We start from the raw sequence: 19,550 nt of genomic DNA, 5'->3' as shown, positions 1-19,550 counted from the left end.
CCAAATAAATAAGCAAAGAATGGACTTTAAAAAAAAATATTTTTTGTCACGCGATGCTCTAGTAATACCTAGTACAATATCATAGCATTAATATAGAAGAAGAGTCATTAGCCAAGTACCTAACTCCTGCACCGTTACATTAGTGGACTCTAATTAGGAAAAGTCATGAATACAAGTGCAACAGTTGGTGCATAGGACTACTTCCTGCTGCTTCTAGGTGAAGTACAAATACTCTACCATGCTATAAAGCATATGTAATTGTTTTGTGGCAAATTGTTTTATGGCATACGGTTACATAAAGTGCAGAAAAAGAAAAATGTGACCACAGCATCTCTTTAATGATAAAAGGCATGATGCTCTTAACATGTCTCTATCTCTGATAGCAAATTTACAGTTTAAAGAAATTAATGAGATCTTTAAAGTTATATTTAAAGTTGTCTACAGTGAAAAACTGCAGTGGAAATACATTTGCAAAAACATTAAGGTAGGAACAATAGCAGGATCCTGACTACATAGATATTATATCTTTTATGGTTTTGATTTCTTTATGCTTCCTTGTTTACCCTAATCCTGAACTATGAGAAATTACAGTGTATTATATTTAAATTTGGAAAGGAAAGGAAAGGAAAGGAAAGGAAAGGAAAGGAAAGGAAAGGAAAGGAAAGGAAAGGAAAGGAAAGGAAAGGAAAGGAAAGGAAAGGAAAGGAAAGGAAAGGAAAGGAAAGGAAAGGAAAGGAAAGGAAAGGAAAGGAAAGGAAAGGAAAGGAAAGGAAAGGAAAGGAAAGGAAAGGAAAGGAAAGGAAAGGAAAGGAAAGGAAAGGAAAGGAAAGAAAAGAAAAGGAAAGAAAAGAAAAGAAAAGAAAAGAAAAGAAAAGAAAAGAAAAGAAAAGAAAAGAAAAGAAAAGAAAAGAAAAGAAAAGAAAAGAAAAGAAAAGAAAAGAAAAGAAAAGAAAAGAAAAGAAAGATTACCCACAAAGTTGAACATACAAATAGTATATTAGAAAAAGATCTTTTCAAGTTGCCTACAACCTGGATACTGGAATTTTTTGTGCTATAGGGACTATGCTGATACTAGCATTTTGGCAGCAGATTTGGCAGCAGGTGATGTTCGTTATTCAGGTCTTGTTTTTCTGGAGTAACAATTACAGTTTACATATAGTCATTTCCTGGCCTCTCAGGCACTCTCATGTAATCTGGTTCTGGATATGGTTCTTCCCACTTGTAACAAGGATAATACTAAAAACAAAATAAAATGCGGTCGCAAGACAGATTAAACTTTTGATGTGAAGGAGGATAACAGTAATGAGAAAAATCCATTCTGGAGCAGAGAAGGCCAGGTGAATTGTGTTCCTTTGTCTTTCTGAAGAAACAAAGACCAGACAGGCAGGAACAAGAACAAACTCTGTTTCTGTACAGCATCATCCAAATTAAAGCTTGGTAGCAACTGTGAATTATGATTCAATTTAAACCAACACAATTCCATAATAGTTGGAATAGTCACAGAGAATGGCAGCAAGGGTTAATTACTGTACTTGATATTAAATTGAGGTATCTCATTTTGCTGGTTTACATCTATTTAACTTGCTTTTTCCCCACTTGTTTCAAGTCAGAGTAACTAGTGGATGAGAGCACCAGGGGAAATCTAGATAGCTACTAAGTGTACCTAACCGTTAACACATATGAAACTAATTACAAATTTTTAATTGGCATCTTTTCCATGCCAACCTTCTTGCTCCCTTCCCTCCCCCCATACTGACTGCATTTGACAATACTGACTACACAAGTGTTGACTTGGAGTGAAATATTTCATCAGAAAACATCATCATAAAAGCCACCACTTGACAGCCACATGTCATTGCCCCACCTAGGAGCCCCCCAAGGCGGCGCTCAGCACAGGACCATGCCTGCTGTTGTAGGTGCATGGTGGGCTGGCAAGGCTGGTCAAGTATACCACTGGGTGGAATGGTTCCATTAGGAGACAGGAAATGACAGTTGGTGTACAGTGAGCAGTCATCTTTTAGGTAGAAAGTAAAAAAAAAAAACAACAGTGCAGGCAAGAAGGCAATTTATAGGTTATGGTATTGAACAAAACATATATCCGTTCCCTGATCAAACAAAGCCCATAACTTTTCAAGAAAAAAGCATCACAGTAATGGATTATTTAAAGCCTCCAAGAATGCTTTGATGGAAACTAAGCAGAAAATTAGAGAAAATGGAAACAAAGATTTCATTTATACCTGTGGCTATGAAAGTAGATTACAAAAAAAAAAAAAAAAAAAAAAGATGAAAGGCTGTAAGTTCCACTGTTGCTTATAGAGAACCACAACAGGAGAGAAAGCTCAAAAGGATATGCACACATTTCGCTCTCACAGGGAAGGAGGGCTAGAATAGAAATTACAAACTCTATAGATGATTTCTATACAAAAGCTACATAAATAGCTCAATGAAATGAAAATCAGGTAGCACCTGCCTGCCTTTCTCCCCCTGCACTCCTCCCTCCCCTCAAACTGGTTACTAAATATAATTCTTCTTTTTCTGTAAGAATAATTATTCTAAATATACTACATTAAAGGAAAGCAAAATATGGACTACTATGGGATGTTTCTAGCAACTTTTACCAACACTGCTCTAATATAATTAAACTATAACATTCCCCATCCCTGTTTGAAAATTCTGCTTCTATACAACCCAGGCAAAACAAAGTCTCATGCTACTTTATTCAGCTTTCAATCATAGGTTTTAGAGACGATAGTCGAACATCATTAGCTTTTGTTTTGGCAAAGCCTTGTTCATCACATCTATCGAGGTTGCACAGTGAAACAGTATCATAAGCTCTAACAACCCTGAAGCATATATGATATCTTAAAAGAAAAGTGAAGAAAAGTCTTATTTCTCTCTGACTGTTTTCTTTTTCTTGTTTTGGTATTATTTACAGATAAGCTACAAACAATACTGAGATAAGCAAAAGGAAACTGAACTAAAAAAGCATATGACAGTATGCAGTTTATCAGTAAAAGTAATGACCCCTCCCTGCCTCATTCAAGTTAAAGGGGTGCTAGGACTTACAGGATGCTGGATGAATATGCTTTAAAGATTTGAAGGAGGCAGACTCCTGGAGAATGTGATGGCTGCTAAAGTCTAGGTACGGGCAAAGATATAGGAACAGTCATTATCTGCAACTAGGCTGGAAAAAAGCTCCTCCAAAGTATGAAGTGAAAATCGGCAGGGCTGTCTCACAACAGGCCGCCCTGCCTCATCTCTCCGAGATGACCTAGCAGCCCAGTGCAGTGATTGAGGGCACTATGGAAAATAACACTTCACAGATTGTGGGTCAAGCTGGTTTCCTCCTTTACAATACATATTCAGATTCAGAACAGACAGAAAATAAAGATACTAGAAGGTAAGTGTAACATTTTTCTCTAGATATCTCAGACTTGGATGGTACAACCCTCTGAGTAGATGGCAGTATAGATTTTCTCTTTTAGTTTGATTTTTTTTTTTAATTTATTTTTTTTAATCTCTACTAAAATGAAAGAACTACTACACAATTGGATCTTGCTGTTCCTGTGGAGCTATCACCAAGGTTGGATGTGAAACATCACTAATATTTATACACATAAAGATTACCTTTAGCATATGAGGTTGTCAGGACAGTAGAGTTCTAGAAAGTATAAATACATTTCTGAATATAATTTACAGAAGGAAACTATTCCTATGCTCACCCCCATCAGTTTTCTCAGAAAACTAACTCATCCTGTGCTGTCATACAGCCTCTAAAGGACACAGATGCAAAACACTAATGCAGTTTATATGCTTTTTATTATTGAAAATTAGGGAAAGGATGATTGCTCCTTTACCATAATTTTTTACTTCAGTTTTTCAACCATCAGATCAGGAGGCTATCTTTAGCCCTGTAATGAATGCAGTAACATTTTCATAGAAGGCAAATTGCTGATGGGTGCTATACAAGTTTCTTCTGCAAATTCTGCTCATGCATTCAGCTCTGCTCTGCATTATCGATTTTATTACTGGCCTGGAACTCTAAGAGACCAAGGCTTTTACAAGCTGAGACTAGTAACTAAGTCAGGCAAGTCAGGCAGTGAGAAGAATTTTTAGGGTATCTTGGTATACAACTGGAAGTGCTGCATTGGTGTCCAGGTACCACTGGGATAGCTCACAGAGCAACGAAGTCCTGAAACGTCAAAGGAACACTTAAATAAGAAGGAGAGCTGTATCAGCCACCTAGCCTTTCAGGACGCTATCTTGGAACCAAGCTATTGACGAAGGTCAGAAAGGAAGTAATGAGGTTGCCCTGAAATGATGCTGAGCAGACAACTACAAGACTGTACTTCAGACAATATTAGATCAGACAGTACAGCCTTACATAAACACTGTTGTAACAGCGACAGCAGAACCACAAATTCAGTTATTTTTCAAATAACTTTTTGCAAACATTCATACATATGCATTATCCAAATTTACCAAAGCAGTAATCATCACTGGTGTTTTAGCTTTTATGAAATTACAGGCATTTTTGTTTATAACACACAAGGCCTCTAAGTATGCCTATGCTATATAAATGCAGGTCTAAACTTCTGGAAAAAAAAAAAAAAGAAAAAAGAAAAAAAAAGTTCTCATTAAATTTCTTGCCTGCAAAACTGCTATATGCACTCTACTTCTATACCCTTCCCCAATTCCCAGTGCCCTACATTCCATTTTAGTTACAAGTTTACTTTCCTCAGTGTTTCCTGAGGCTTACAGGGAAGACAGAGCACAAGAGAAACATACTCCTTTTTTTTTTCCCCAATGTTTACACTGGTTCTTGATTGCAGCAAAAAGAAATTGCTATTCTTGAAGATCCAAGATGGAGTATGCCAGCTGTAATTTCACCTCTGTAGCAGGATTTAATATGCTAACTTTTTAAAGGATAAGACAAAATTTATTTTCTGCAGCAAATAAAGACAACACAACAAAAGGATAGATATTATTAAGCAACTTGGAGTTCAAGTGAACTAAAAAACTACTTTTTTTTACAGTCTTTTTATGTGAAATTAATACTAATACAGTTCTGGACTAAACCCTATTCTTGTGGACAGGTACTAAAACAAAAATTAAAGCAAACATCCCCATGTTTGTAAAGAAAAGCAATTGCAACAGCAGTAAAATTTGTCCTGTTTCATCACTGTAGAAGCACAAGTGGAAACTGGGAAGCTCCTTAAACAGTTGAGAATTTGGCTGTATTCATAAGAACTTATTCAGCTGTGGAACTTAATACCAGCAGTTAAGAACACGAGGCATGTTTGACTGACAACACAAATAAGAGTCCAAGTTTAACTATTCATCAACTTGAGAACATTACAAAATATATAAAACTTTTAGTGTCAGGTTTTAATTAACCCCCCCTTTTTATATATTTAAACTCACTCTTTAATGATACACATACTTCAGGAGCATCTTACACTTCATTTACAGGCATCACATCAAATAGGACATTGGGATATGAAAGGGAAAAAAGAAGGTGTGAAGTAACAGATATGGAGAACTAAGTAACAGTGAGAAAATGGACATTGCTGTTAACAACAGCTATTCAAAAATTTCAACAGAGCACAGGTCTCTCCTCGCAAGTGACCTACTGATTTCAAGCTAAGAATACCTCAGCAAGGTCTTAAAGGTGAAGTTCAATTCTTTGCAAAATATCACTATAAATCCCACGCACCAGGTGGAGTTTACATAGAATTTAAGAGGTACATTACTCTTGTGTCAACTTTCTACTCTGGGATCAATTCTGCCTTAACATACAAAGTAAACATTGAAAGAAAGGTTATTGCATAGTATTTAAAAGAAAATACGACATTCAGGAAAAAAGTAAATACCATCATAGTCTCTGTAGTCTTCACTACCTCAGATACTTGTAAACTAAAAATGAATAGTGTGGCTCTTCAGTCAATCAAGAGGAGTCTGCATACTACATGTAAAACAGATATACAATTACATGCATTTTTATATCAAATTCAGGTAGGTTTTTTTTTTGGTAGTTGTTGCTTTTTTAAAACGGAAATGCAGTGAATATTCTTGAGCAATATTACGTACTCCACCAAAGACCCCAAAGTTCTGTGTTCTCTGGATGCCAGAAATGCCCAGATGACTTCTGACATTTATCCATTGCTCAGACTAACAGCATGAAAAGAAGGTGAAGAATCAGCCAGCTAATGAGCTACTTTCCGTTACACAGAATCTTACCCAATTTCTTAATACTTATTGGGCTGACACTAGCTTGTTTTTATATTACATATATAGAAAGAAGATAATAGAAGACTGATTTGGATTTATGTGAAAGAGAAACAGAAATTAAATATATTCTATCATATTTGTGTATTTTTCCAGTGTTGCTATTATGATCTATATTTTCTACATTTAAATGGAACCTTCATTGGTTCTGCACAGAACTTAGAGAATCTACTAATAAACTAGACAAACACCTTCAAAAACATATTCAGGAAAAGCAGAGACACTATAACACAGTCTAGCATTATTTAAACAGCTCAGGAAGATTTATTGCTGATTTCTGGGACATATGCTCATCATAAATGGTTTGCTTACTGATTTTAACATGCAACATCAGTATGATCAGTATGATGTTGCATGTTAACTACTTGATTTTTTTTTACTTAAATTTTCAGCATGTGTGAATTCTTGTGTGCTATTGCTGCTATTTCCTGCAATTCAAAGGGTCTTTTTGTTTGTTTTAAAACTCATTTTGGTATATTCTAAAGAAAGCTGATGTGCATTAACATGTAAATTTTTTTTAAGTAAAATTACATACTGCAAAATAAATGGCACATTCAGGATTCTTATGTCATTTTTTTATTGATGGATATCAAATTTGACCGACTGTTTGCACATATTCTCTAACAAATTCGTTCACTGACTTTTGACTACCAGTGTAGATACACAGCAAATCAACTCAGGCTTTTTCACCACTGCAGGCAAAAAAAAAAAAAACAGTACCACAGTACAGCAACAAAGGGCAAAGAGCAGAATCAGAAGTTAGTGGCCAGGCCTGCCTCTTGCACTGCCATACATCTGGTCCTGCTGTTCACCACCACTTCCCTGGTGATGCAGAGCCATCACTCTACCCACCCCCTGAGTTCTATGATTACATAACGTACAAGAACGCAAGCCTCTTTTTGGCTTTGGATCCATGTTACAAACCCTCAACTTTACAGAAACAGATACCCTATCTGCCCCAACATTTTAGCATAAAAATTTTGGGGGGTTTACAATTCCTATTCACACCCATCACAGCCCCAAGACTGGGAATAACTGGCACAAAGAGTTCTAGCTGATACTTTTTATCAACTCATTTCATTCAGAATCTGTTGGAAAAAGGTCATTTTGGGGTTGTCTGGCTTCTAAAGAACTCGTATATCAAATTTATTCATTTTCCTTGAAACAGCCAAGAGGACAGACTTCAACTTTCATATATTCTCAAAGGTTAGGCCAAGGAGCAAGCATGGGCAAGTGCTCAGAGTATCAGGCCTAGAAACAGGAAATATTCACTGAGTTCCTTTTTCTTACAAATACTTTCTGTATGATCTTCATAAAGAGTCCTAAGATGGTTTCTTTGTCTCAGTATCCTTATGCATAAAACAGAATTACTCATTGCCTAATCCATTACAGTACTCTAAGACATCAACGATGATTATTAATAAGACTCGTAAGTGCCAATTTTTGCTTTAAAATATGTACATACAACACCTCTTAATCTCAAACCAGAAATTTCCTTCATTATCTGACAGAGAAGTGAAACTGTCAGTCTTTCAAATCAAGATTGGAAGTATCATTTAGCTGCTGCATCCTTCTCATACTTACTGAGGCAATGCAAAAAAGGGAACTGGAGGACTGAGCTATTATTATCTCCAGCATAATTTTAACCTTAACAGTGTTAGTATAAGTTTGCCAGAAGTGTATTTTATCACATCCAAATGGTTAAATTTATTTTTATTGGAAAGAAAATTGGAATATAGTAACAAAATATATATATACATAAATCTTGCTGTTACTATCCATAGTAATATTGGACTAGAGTGGAGAATGATGTGAAGCTGGTTGCACAAGAGATCTTAAGCTGTCTCAATAACTATTTTAAAATCACTTCGCTACTGCTCCAAAAATAAGTTTAGTACTGGGGTAGAATTGATGGGAAGCTTAGTGCACAGGTCTCAGGAGCTCACATTAACTGTTAGAATAACAGCAGACACTGCACTTTACGATCCTAATTTAGAAAGTAAAAAATCCGTTTGCTACAATTTCTCATCTCTTTAGGACACCATAACCGTATGGGATGTGTGTTTACTTGAAATTTAGAAATCCCTAAATCTTTCTAGTTGCAAAGTAGTCTACAACCTTCATTACCATGTTCTACCTGGAACAGTTGGCTAATATATTAGTACATTAGTTCTAGAGACAGAGGTTCTTCTCATACAGTCTAACTGGTATGCAAAACCCAGCCTGGCTACTCAATATTCAGTTCAGTTGTGTATTTCATATAGAACTAGCTAAAAGAATAAGGCATTGCTGGCCAGCTAGCAGAGAAAAAAGTATGATATGTTCTCTAGCTTAGCAAGATTTCATGCAAATATTTACAACAAAAGAAAAAAAGTATAATTTTTCACATTTATATAATCAGTTCTATTTTATGCCTCATCTCTCAGGACTAACACAGCATATTTTCTTTCCAAAGAATCACTAAATCATTTTCTAAAGGGTAACTCCCTCTTCTATTGATCTCTTCTAGTCATATCACCCTTTTGACACAGCTTTTGCCAGCAGGAAGAGGAAACTGTTATTTGATTTAGCTCATTTTGATGCTGTGCTGTAGCTAGGCTCTTTGCCCTCTCTGTCAGCTCAGAACTGGCAACGAACTCTCCTTCTCCTACACGTTATGGCAGTGCAAGTCTATACCCTTTTGTACCCATACATCATTAGCTGAGATGCTTCCTGTCGGGAACACTCAGCTGTTATTGCCCAGAGGTTCCTACACTTGACAGGAAAAGGCAGTGCTGAAGGTACAATGTTTGTGGGCTGGAGCAACGCTGGAGGGCATCTGGGCTCATTACTCACTTCACCATCTGGAAGCAGCATATTTATTGTTAGGAGACCTTACCTCCACCAGGGCATCTTATTTCCGAGGTTATCAATATACTCTATGTAGGCCAGCTGCTCAGTTAATTGTCACTGTGCCAAATCCACGTACTGTAATTCTATTGACCGAGCAAAATCAGCTTGTTTGATGAACTGTGATTGTTTCTGGTTTTAGCAAGTAGAACTGAATGACTTAAAGGCCCCAAGCTTTCAGCTATTTTTCCCTGAATAAAAAGCCAAACTGTTTTAAAGCTTAATAAGGTGACAAACACTTAGTAATGCACACAATGTTCCTGCGCGAATACTCAACAAGCTCTTCCTCATAGTTCTGTGAACATAGTTAAGGAGCCAGTCTGCAATACCTCTACTATGCTTATTCTCTGCTTTTCCTCTACTGAATCCAAAACATTGGATTGTCACATTACATAGAATTTAAAAAGCAGATCTTTCCGCAAGTCTTAGCTGCACTTTCACATAGGTCATGATAGATGAAAGAGTAAAGTTGAGTCTCTTGAAAGGATGCATTTTAAAAGGTCTGTCCACAATACTGAACCCACTTGAAATCATACCTATTAAGGTGATGCTAACCCACAAGCAGGAGTTTTCAAGGCAAATCACATTTGTTAACACTAGGATCAAAACTTAATACTAGAATTGAAATGTCATATTTCTTAGTGAAGTAAGAATAAGTCATACCTACGAATCTGACAATCTTAGCAGCCAGGAATAAGCACTATGGTTTCTACATAGTACTTTAATGTATTACTGAAAATTTTACTTTTTTTTTTTTTTTTTTTTTTTTTTAATGCACAAACAACACAATTGTTAAATCATCTTTTGTTTGACTTTCTACTCTATAATTCCTCCCCACATGCAGCCCAGTGGTTTGACAGCAGAATGCTTCATCCCTGTTGAATGACAGACTACATTACTACAGTCAACAAAGATACAGAAAGAGCTTCTCTCAGTCTATTCTGTACTTTAAATAATTGAGCTTTTCCTCGCAGCTAGTAATCAGAAGACCCAGGATTCGTCCCACATTTATTTCTCTTGGATACCATGCTTGATATTCTTAATGCAAAGGTTTCCCCTATTTTCCATTTAGTTCCTCCGTTATACTCATTTTCTGAACTAAAGGCTCCAAAATATTTCTCCAGAATTTACAGAATTGCAAAATGGTTGTCTTCATTGACTCTTAAGTCTTACTCATAAGAAGAGTAAGAAAATAGCAAAATTTATTTTGGGTGTTCAAAATGTTTTCTGATCAACTCTTCCCCAAGAAAATCACTTAAGTAACTGTAAAAAAGGATTATGTGATACAGGCCTCATTGGAAAGTTCTTTCTCATGCCCTAATAGATAGTCTCTGCACTTCTGAAAGGCCCAATTTTTTTTTTTTCCTGTTTCCTTGGTGATGGATCAGGAAATAAAGAAAACCCTTCACACACAATGCTGTGGTCTCCAGTAAAAGACAATGTAGGGTGTTACAAGTTCTACCTATTTTTATGAGCTGCTCCTGAGAGATTGTTACATTTGGCATTCAAAACAGGAAAGTAGCTCTGGCAGCCAATCTCCATGACACAGCACTTACCTAAACTTTCGTTTTACCTCGAGATATACAGCAAATACCACTCAGCCTTTGACCTCAATTTGTCTGCCATTTACAAAGCTCCTTTCTATCCTTTTTCTTCCCTTTCAGCTATTACCTCTAGGTTTCAGACTGTATTCTTTTCCTTTCACTGAGAGCATTGCCTTATTTCTTCCTATTATTATTTTTGTTACCAGCCTCCAAGTAGAAGCACTGGATTGTCTGACCAGACTGTGGTACAGATTGTGCGCAAGTTTTCACTTCATTGAATCACAGAAGCCCCATTAAGCTCACTACAAAATTATTCAAAATTATACTAAATTTACCAAAGTTTGGTAATTTATACAAAATTGCCAAAATTATTCCTGATTTAATTGTCTATCAACATAATAATCTTTTTTTTCCAAGCCTCTATTCTCAAATTACTGTGGAAATAATCCTATGTCCTGATATTTGTCATAACCAGACAATCTGAGATGAGTAATTAATGAAAACTGTTTAGTTTGACGAAGTGAAAGGTTTTGTTTGGAAAATAACTTTTACGTTAGGGCACGTTACAGGCCCATAAAGAAAGGAGTAAAATTATTTAACAAGCAAAAGCTCCCTCTAGTGGAAGGATGGAAGGAGGCCCAGTAACAGCTGCTGAAATTAAAACTCACAGCACACATGGCCTGATTCCTCATCAACATACTATCATTCTCTCTAAAGGGTTACAAGTATACAGACACAGGAAATGTGAATTTCTTCCACAAAAGGAGACAAGAATTAAGATGATCAAAACAGTAAGAAAGTTCACAAATTTAAGTCAAGTGAATTCCTAAAAAGGTCAGCAGCATCCCAAACTGCGACAGTGCATCTATTACTTTAAAATATAAAATAAAATTGGAGAACTAACATAGTTTAATATCAGGCCTTCCCCCCTTTACTAAAGATTTGATGATGAAAATGAGAAAGAAATCGTAATGTTTTTTGAACTACGTATTTCAATTTTATTCAGAAATGATATATGCCCAGTTCAGAAGAACTAATGCTTTCAACTATCTTGTTTTAGGGGAACTATTTTCTTCACTGATAGAAATAATAGATTGCAAAGTTCAGAAGTTTATCTGAATATATTCAAGAGGAACGACAATAATTGTTTTCATGCTAGGACGACTGCTTCTCTGATAACCAAGGGAAAAGAAGACTTCTAAATCTGAAAAACTAAGTATTGTTATTGCTTCTCCTAGAAAAATTCAATTCTGTATTCACTTCTTTCTTCCCCTTTAGAATTACAAAGAAGTTCATTGAGTAACAGCAAGAAATTCTATTTCCTCACCTTTCCCCCTTAGCAAATGTTTCATAAGAGGTCATAAAAGAGTGATTATTCAAGTGAAAGGGTATGTAGTCTAGTTAACACTTATTTTTCCCACATTTTAATGGAGTAAAAAGGTAACAGGTATATAAATAGCAACTTCTGTTATTAAGACGACAGAAGACCTGCAAAACAATTTTATCATTTCCCTCTGCTAAGTCATGTATAGTTCCCAAACGCGGAGGATTTTGTTGGTAGCTGAGAGAAAGGCAGACATCCCATGCTTTCAGATAGTCCACATTATTAATTCAGTGACAGATAAAGCTATTCATATTTTAGCTTGATATTCAAATGTTTCAAAATGGCAAAGCTTAGACAGGCATTTGGTAAAGCTCCAGACTTTCACTTCTGTTGAAATCAACAGTAAAACAGATTAAATTCATCTGAAGCAAGACTAAAACATTATGAAGTAATCTTTAGAACAAAACCAAAGACACAAATTGGTGGATTGTTAAACTAAAGAAATATATATATAAGAATAGAGTTGCCATTTAGCACACGACTTCAAAACAGCACTTTTAAGGTGGTCAGAAAATATCATCCTAGCTTGTAATATTGTTTCATCCCAGAAAGCTTCAAGCGTGATGATTCTCTGACTTTATCTAAACACAAAAACCTGTTTGTTACCTAAAACTTCAATCAGATGATCCCTCTGCAAAATAACACAATTCTAGGCAGTAACTTTTTTTTTCCTGTATAAAAGAAAAAATTTCAGTAATGTTAATAACTAGGTGAAGCATTACTATATTTTATTTGCAGTCTAGGAAGTTACTGAAGTAAAATATTTCATGTAAACAATTTTATCTGAGACAGACCATGAGCATGTGCAATGGAAAATATTTATAAAAAGCTGATATCCAACAGCTCCTAATAAATTCCTTATGCTTTTCCTAAACACTGACTATAAAGGATCGTATTTAGCAACACTTTGACTCTTGGCTGTAATATGAATAACTACAAATACAAGCTCAAAGCATAGAGGAAATAGCCACAAGCCATCATTGAGTTGTAATTCAGTAACAGCTCGGGGGAACATGTTCCACGGACAAGATTCCATGAAGAGCTGAACTGGCTTCTTTTGAGACAGCCATTGAGTGATAGATCATTGGTAGACTAAGGAACAAGTCTTTTTCTTTTAAAAGAGTAAGCCAGCTAGAAATAGCCGACTACTTCAATAAAATGTTTCCGTTGCATTCTATATACATGTATGTCCTAGTCTCAAAACATTAAGAGCCAGTTATCTGCATCTTTGCTGCCTCCTTTCTTCTAAAGGGTATAAAGGGTATACCCTCTTGTGGACGAGCACATTCAGAGGCAGTTTATTACCTCAAGAAGCCATATATAATTTTTTGCTAAAGCATTCTGAAGACTATATATTTCTTCATTTTCCCTTGCTTCCCCTTCCCCTGTAAGTACTTCCTTCTTCCATGCACCTACCCACCTACCCTTTCCTTTAGAAACCCTGTAACAGCATAACTTAGATCTGACAATAGAGCGAATTTTCAATACACTATCCAATTTCTGTTGCTCAGAAGGCAGGCTTCTTTATTATTTTATTTTATTTTATTTTATTTTATTTTATTTTATTTTATTTTATTTTATTTTATTTTATTTTATTTTTATTTTTCCCTGTATTTTAACTGCAAGTGGAAGGAACTGTACCCCATATGACTGTTTAGAGATTACATAAGGATGATTCACAGATACTTGTGGTCTCATCTGAATAAGGATTAAACTGATGTTTGTCTCCAGTTACCTTCTCTAATGTTTTCTCTCATCCTTGCTTAAGCCTTTGTACAGTCTGTTCAGCATTACCCAGCTTACCACACTTTACTCCACGGTTTTTACCTTCTCATATATTGTAAATTTAGAGGGCCTAGTGTATTTTATAACAGTTGCAACATACTTTAGGAGAAATATTAGTAGATACAGAAGTATTGCAACAGTATCTTCAGTTACCTGACAAGAAAGCATCCTTCTTACCCTGCCTTGAAACAAAGCTGTTTGTTCAGAATATGCCCTCCAAGTAATAACCAAGAACATATTTTTCTTTACAGAGAATGCTTACACATATTACATAAAACAGGACCTAATAGGACAGATTGCTAAAAGTGTATGTTTCAAGAACATGCAAACTTTAGTTACATCCAAATTAAGTCTGAAGGTATAAAACCTGTGCAAATATGTCTTTTTATAGAGACTGTTTTTGCGTATATTTTACAAGATGTAGCCTTTTTCTTAAGAAAGCCTTCGATTCCCACACTACTCAGAATTAAGGGCAAAATCGCCATGACCAACAGGACTTCTGAGTAACATGCATAAGGATTTCCCAGAGTGCAAGTAAGTTAAAATTGTTAGTAGAATTAAAAGATCAGATACTTACAGCTAACATGTTTGGTTTTTGTTGAATATCACAGGATACACTGCACACAGGGAAAAAAAAAAAATATATATATATATATATATAAAAACAAGTATAACTAATATCAGAAAACATAATTAAAAATAACAATAGTTGGCAAGGCCAATTTTCATTATGACAAGGGCCGTACTTGCATCTGAGCTGTTACATGCAATAGACATCCTAATAAACTGAAGCACTTTTTCCAAATACAAATCTTATTAAAAACATCTTGTCTAGTCCATTTACCAGCAATTTCTTTGCACTAGAACAGGAAGAAAATTGGGTCTTGTTCAGGAATTTAAACAATAATAAAGAGACTCCAACAGGGTTAGCAGAGTTTTTCAGCTTTGATTGTGATGAATTGTCCTCCAAAACTGTATTCTTGTTATTTATTTTTATATAAATTATAAAATTGAAATTGATACATTCTTTCGTGAAAAAATCATTGTATACTTGAGATGTGAATCACTTTTTGTACTATCCACTCACTCTTTGTTAGTTAACCATGTGGTATTTTTCCCTCATTGGCTTTCTATTCATAGTATAAAAAATTAAGAAATCAGACTGCATATAACACCAACTGCCTAATCTGATGAAATTGGATATCAAAAAGGTTCAAAGCAATGGCCAGTTAGGCTCTTGTAGTGGGTTTACGTGGCAAGGTTTTGGTAGCAGGGGGCCACAGGGGTGGCTTCTGTGAGAAGGATCTAGAAGCTGCCCCATGTTTGGTAAGGGCCCCACTGCTGACCAGAGCCAAGCCAATAAGTGACATTGTTTGCACCTCTGTGAGAGCATATTTAAGACAGGGAAAAAAAACGCTGTGCCACACAGCAGCTGGGAGAGTGAGAGGAGTGAGGAACAGCCTTGCAGGCACCAAGGTCAGTGAAGGAGGGGAAGAGGTGCTCCAGGTGCCGGAGCAGAAGTCCCCTGTGGCCTGTGGTGAGGATCACGGTGAAGCAGGATGTCCCCCTGTAGCCTATTGCTATAAATGAAGATACAACTTAATCTGAATTTAGTAATATTTATAAAAGGCAAGTAAACAGCGCTGGGTGCGTGGGGAATCTACGCTCTACCAACACGCACACACGAACATTGAACTTTCTAAATATACAGAACATTGCTTTTACATATTAAGCCCGAGTATGCCTATGCATATGTACAATCAGAAAAGGTAACCAACAGTTGTTAACAAACAATCCTTTAAGTATAGTACTGTTAATGTCCATGACTGGGGAGCATAGTTGGAGTTGGTAATCCTGGTTGAAGCGCTCGCATATCTTCCATGACTCATTAATTTCTCTAAGATCATATAACAGTCTCCATTTTCCATTCCTTTTCTTGATTACAAACACCAGAGAATTCCAGGGCTAGTCGTGGGAACAATATGCCTCACTTTAAGTTGTTCAGCAACTCGGCCTTCAGGCCTTATGTATCCTATTCTTACCGGATCGAATAAAAACATATCCGTCTCCTTTTCAGGGCCAATATTTTCTCCACGTTCCTCTTTGAGGAAGGGGAGTGACAGAGCGGTTGTGGTGGAGCCCAGCCACCCACCCGAGTAAAACAATCACAGCTCTGTAATTTTTAAGTGCATAGCTGCATTCTTATTCAGGAAGCTTTTAAGCAGAACACATTATAATGATTGTCTAAATTTGATTGTATAGCACTAGTTTTAAGTAGGAGTCAATGACGCCTGCTCATACACTCATCTGTATAGGAAGACTGTTAAACATATAAGGTAACTTGGTACGTTTTTGAAGGGTGGGGGTTTACTTTATCACTAAGGTGAGACCAAGCTCTGATTGTGATATGCATGTATGGAGTAATAATTCGTGTCAAGATGGTTGATGTTAATAAAGGGGGAGATGTGGGAGTGTGGCCATGGGGGTTGACAAGCCCCGTGGTTGGTGATAGCATCAGACTCTTAACAATGAGGCCATCGGGAATGTAAAGAGTTTAGAGGGCACACAAAAGGGTGATTCAGGAGACCCCATGCTGTCTGGGGTTGCTTGTTATCCAGCTATTAAGGCATGGAAGTTGGTGGGGGTTTGCTGGTTGAAATTATTAATATTTATTGTTTAATGTTATATGATAATCATATTATTAGTGTGGTTTCAGAGGTTAACGAAACACGGGGAAAGACGGTCTCGCATGGCTTGGTGTCAATCACGTTTTGTTGCTTTCAGGAACTTTGTGGAGGGCACAGTATGCGCAGAAGAGGAGGGAGGCAGTTGAGGCTGCCCCTGCGGTCTGGACGAGATCCAGGAACCCACAAGGTCTGCGCAGGAACCAAAGGCTGCTAGCAGTGATGGGGGAGAACCGTGAGCCTCCATCCCCATGACCCCAACAACACCACCGAAAGACACTGCAGGTGCCAAAAGGAGGAGTTTGTGAAAATACTAATTATGATACCAAGCGGGGATGGGTCATACATGTGTATAGGTGTACTTGGGTTTCTTATGATTATGTAAATGCAATGTTCTAGATATTTAGAAAGTTTGATGTTGTGTGTGCGTGTTGTGTTGGTAGAGCGTAGGCTCCCCGCGCACCCAGCACTGTTTACTTGCCTTTTATAAATATTACTAAATTCAGATTGAGTTGTATCTTCATTTATAACATGAGTCTCCAGTGACAAACATAATGAATTCTTACTTGATTTTTAAAAAATCTTTGTAAAATGCTTCACCTGAAAAATGAAACTCAACTTGTACCACACAAATAACGCATAAAGGTCTGAAACAAACTGAGTTTAAATGATCCCTTTTGGAGCCCTTGTAAAGCCAAAACAGTACCTTGAAGAGCTAAGAAATATGCTATTTAAAACAAACAAACAAACAAAAACTTCATATGGCAACTGTTGTAGTTTTAACATAGCTGCTTTTCATCATATTATGTGAATATAAGTAATATTAGAAACTAAATGATTAACTTACCTGGAGGAAATCAATGAAGAAATAACAAATAACAGTAATAATAATAATACATACAAAAGAAAAATAAACACAATGTGCAAGTGTTAAGAAAAAGTAGGGGACAACTTTTCAGCTGTGTGCCCAAAAAGTTCCATCAATACAACTCATGAGTAGGGTGTAAAAGCTATTCGACTACATTTTGACTTAATACAAAAATAATGATCCAAGCTTGTGGTTTTTAGCTCTACTTCAAAATAGAACATAAAGTTTCATCCCTGAGGAGTTTTCTTATTGTTTATTGTACTACATATTGCATTAGCATTTGGCTATGTAAGACATAAAACAGGACTGTAGTAACAGGGATGTTTTTAGCAAAGGAGAAGCAAGTATACAAACACTGCTTCTAAACTGCCTCATTAGCTTGGGCTCAAGCTGATATGCCAAGCTCACCTCCCATTCCTGTTATCCATCATTCCGCTGGTTTACATTCTGGCATGAGTGGCGAGCAAGCTGCTCAGCTCACTGGATGGGCAAGCCTGGGCTGAATCATACTTGGTGAACATCATCCCTACAGACATAGATAGGAATGGTACCCCACTGGTTTCAGCTAGGTTACCTTTCCTGATCTTCAGTTTTTGCTTTTGTTTTGTTTGTTTTAAAATGCAAAGACACAATCGCATGCTACCCTATGGTATTTTAAATATTGCTTGTTCCAGTCCTACTGATTCTGCTTAGCTCCTAAACACATCAGGTTGATTTGCAGAAAAAAGTGCCCCTATACAGCCTTATAACTTTTCTTCCTACCTGACTGCCCACTAATGAGAAAATCCTGGATGACAAAAAAAAAAAAAAAAATCTAGAATCATACAAATCAGTGAGCACAAAGGAAAATCGCCAAGGTAGGTGTACATGTCAGACAGTTTGTAAAGTAGCTGACAAGTCTAAATACTGCCTTACCAAAATAAAAGATTAATTTAGGTAGTACAAGACATGGGTAAACTAAATGTTGAAGCCTTACTAGCATCGGCCACATATGTTAATCCATACACTTACTGAAGACTGTGCAGACAACTTCTGAAAATACTGAAGAAACATACCTCTTCTTATTAATTTTTTTTTTATTTCTTTCTTCATGTCTCTGAGCTAGACTAATAATTAGAGTCTATGCGACTGTCTTTCCAGTAGCTGTTTTCTATCCTGTCACTGTTTTCCTCTCTCTAAAGAGAGTCTCCATTTCCCTTTGAAGTTCTTGACTGCTGCCACACCTACAATACCAAAGGCAGATATTACAATGACGTACTAAACTAGATTGTGCCAGACTTAACAAACCCAATGATGGAATTTAGGGTTCTGTAAACAAGGAAGGAGCAGAGAAACCAGCAGCAGACTGCATTTCCCAACACAGCCATTGCAACCACAAGCTATAGCAAGGAACTAAAGACGAAGTCTCCCTCCAGATGATGAGGAAAGAAGCCTCCAAGTGCACAGATCTGCTCCCCTGAGGCAGAAGGCCTACTCAGATCTCTATACCTCAAACACATGAATCACTTCAAAGCACTTTTTCTGTGCTCTCTCATGGGCCAAGTCACTTACCCACTCCAGCAGACTCCCCCCCAGGGCCTGCCATCACCCACCCAGTCCTTCTGCGTGCCCTCTCCCAGACACGCTCTAGGCTCGCCCCGGGAGCAGCCAGGAGAGTGTTTTCAGTCCCCTGCCATCTCAGGGGCCTGGCCCACAGCCAACTCCACCTCAGCCGAGCACTGCCCATGGGTTCTGGGGCTCTCTGGTGGCCACTGCTTGGTGAACGGCTGGTGGCCACACCTGAGAAGAGGCACCAGGTGAGGAGAGGCTCGAGCTGCTGCCACAGCAAAGGGACTAGGCACTATGAAGCGCAACAGGGCTGGTTATTTGCTGGCTAGAAGTGGTGTCTTTCTGGGGCATCAACACTGCTTGAGCACAACTAAACAATCTAAACATCTAAAAGACATTTAGATGTTGAACTTAGTGATACGGTTTAGTGGAGGCCTTGTTAGTGTTAGGTCAGAGGTTGGACTCGAAGATCTTGAGGTCTCTTCCAACCTAGACAATTCTGTGATTCTGTGTTCCTCTGAGTCACTCCAGGCCTGGCACCTGGTGCTTTTTTGAGGTCG

The sequence above is a fragment of the Aythya fuligula genome, chromosome 12 (genome assembly GCF_009819795.1).
Source record: "Aythya fuligula isolate bAytFul2 chromosome 12, bAytFul2.pri, whole genome shotgun sequence".
Lineage (NCBI taxonomy): Eukaryota > Metazoa > Chordata > Aves > Anseriformes > Anatidae > Aythya > Aythya fuligula.
This window is presented reverse-complemented; position numbering follows the sequence as displayed.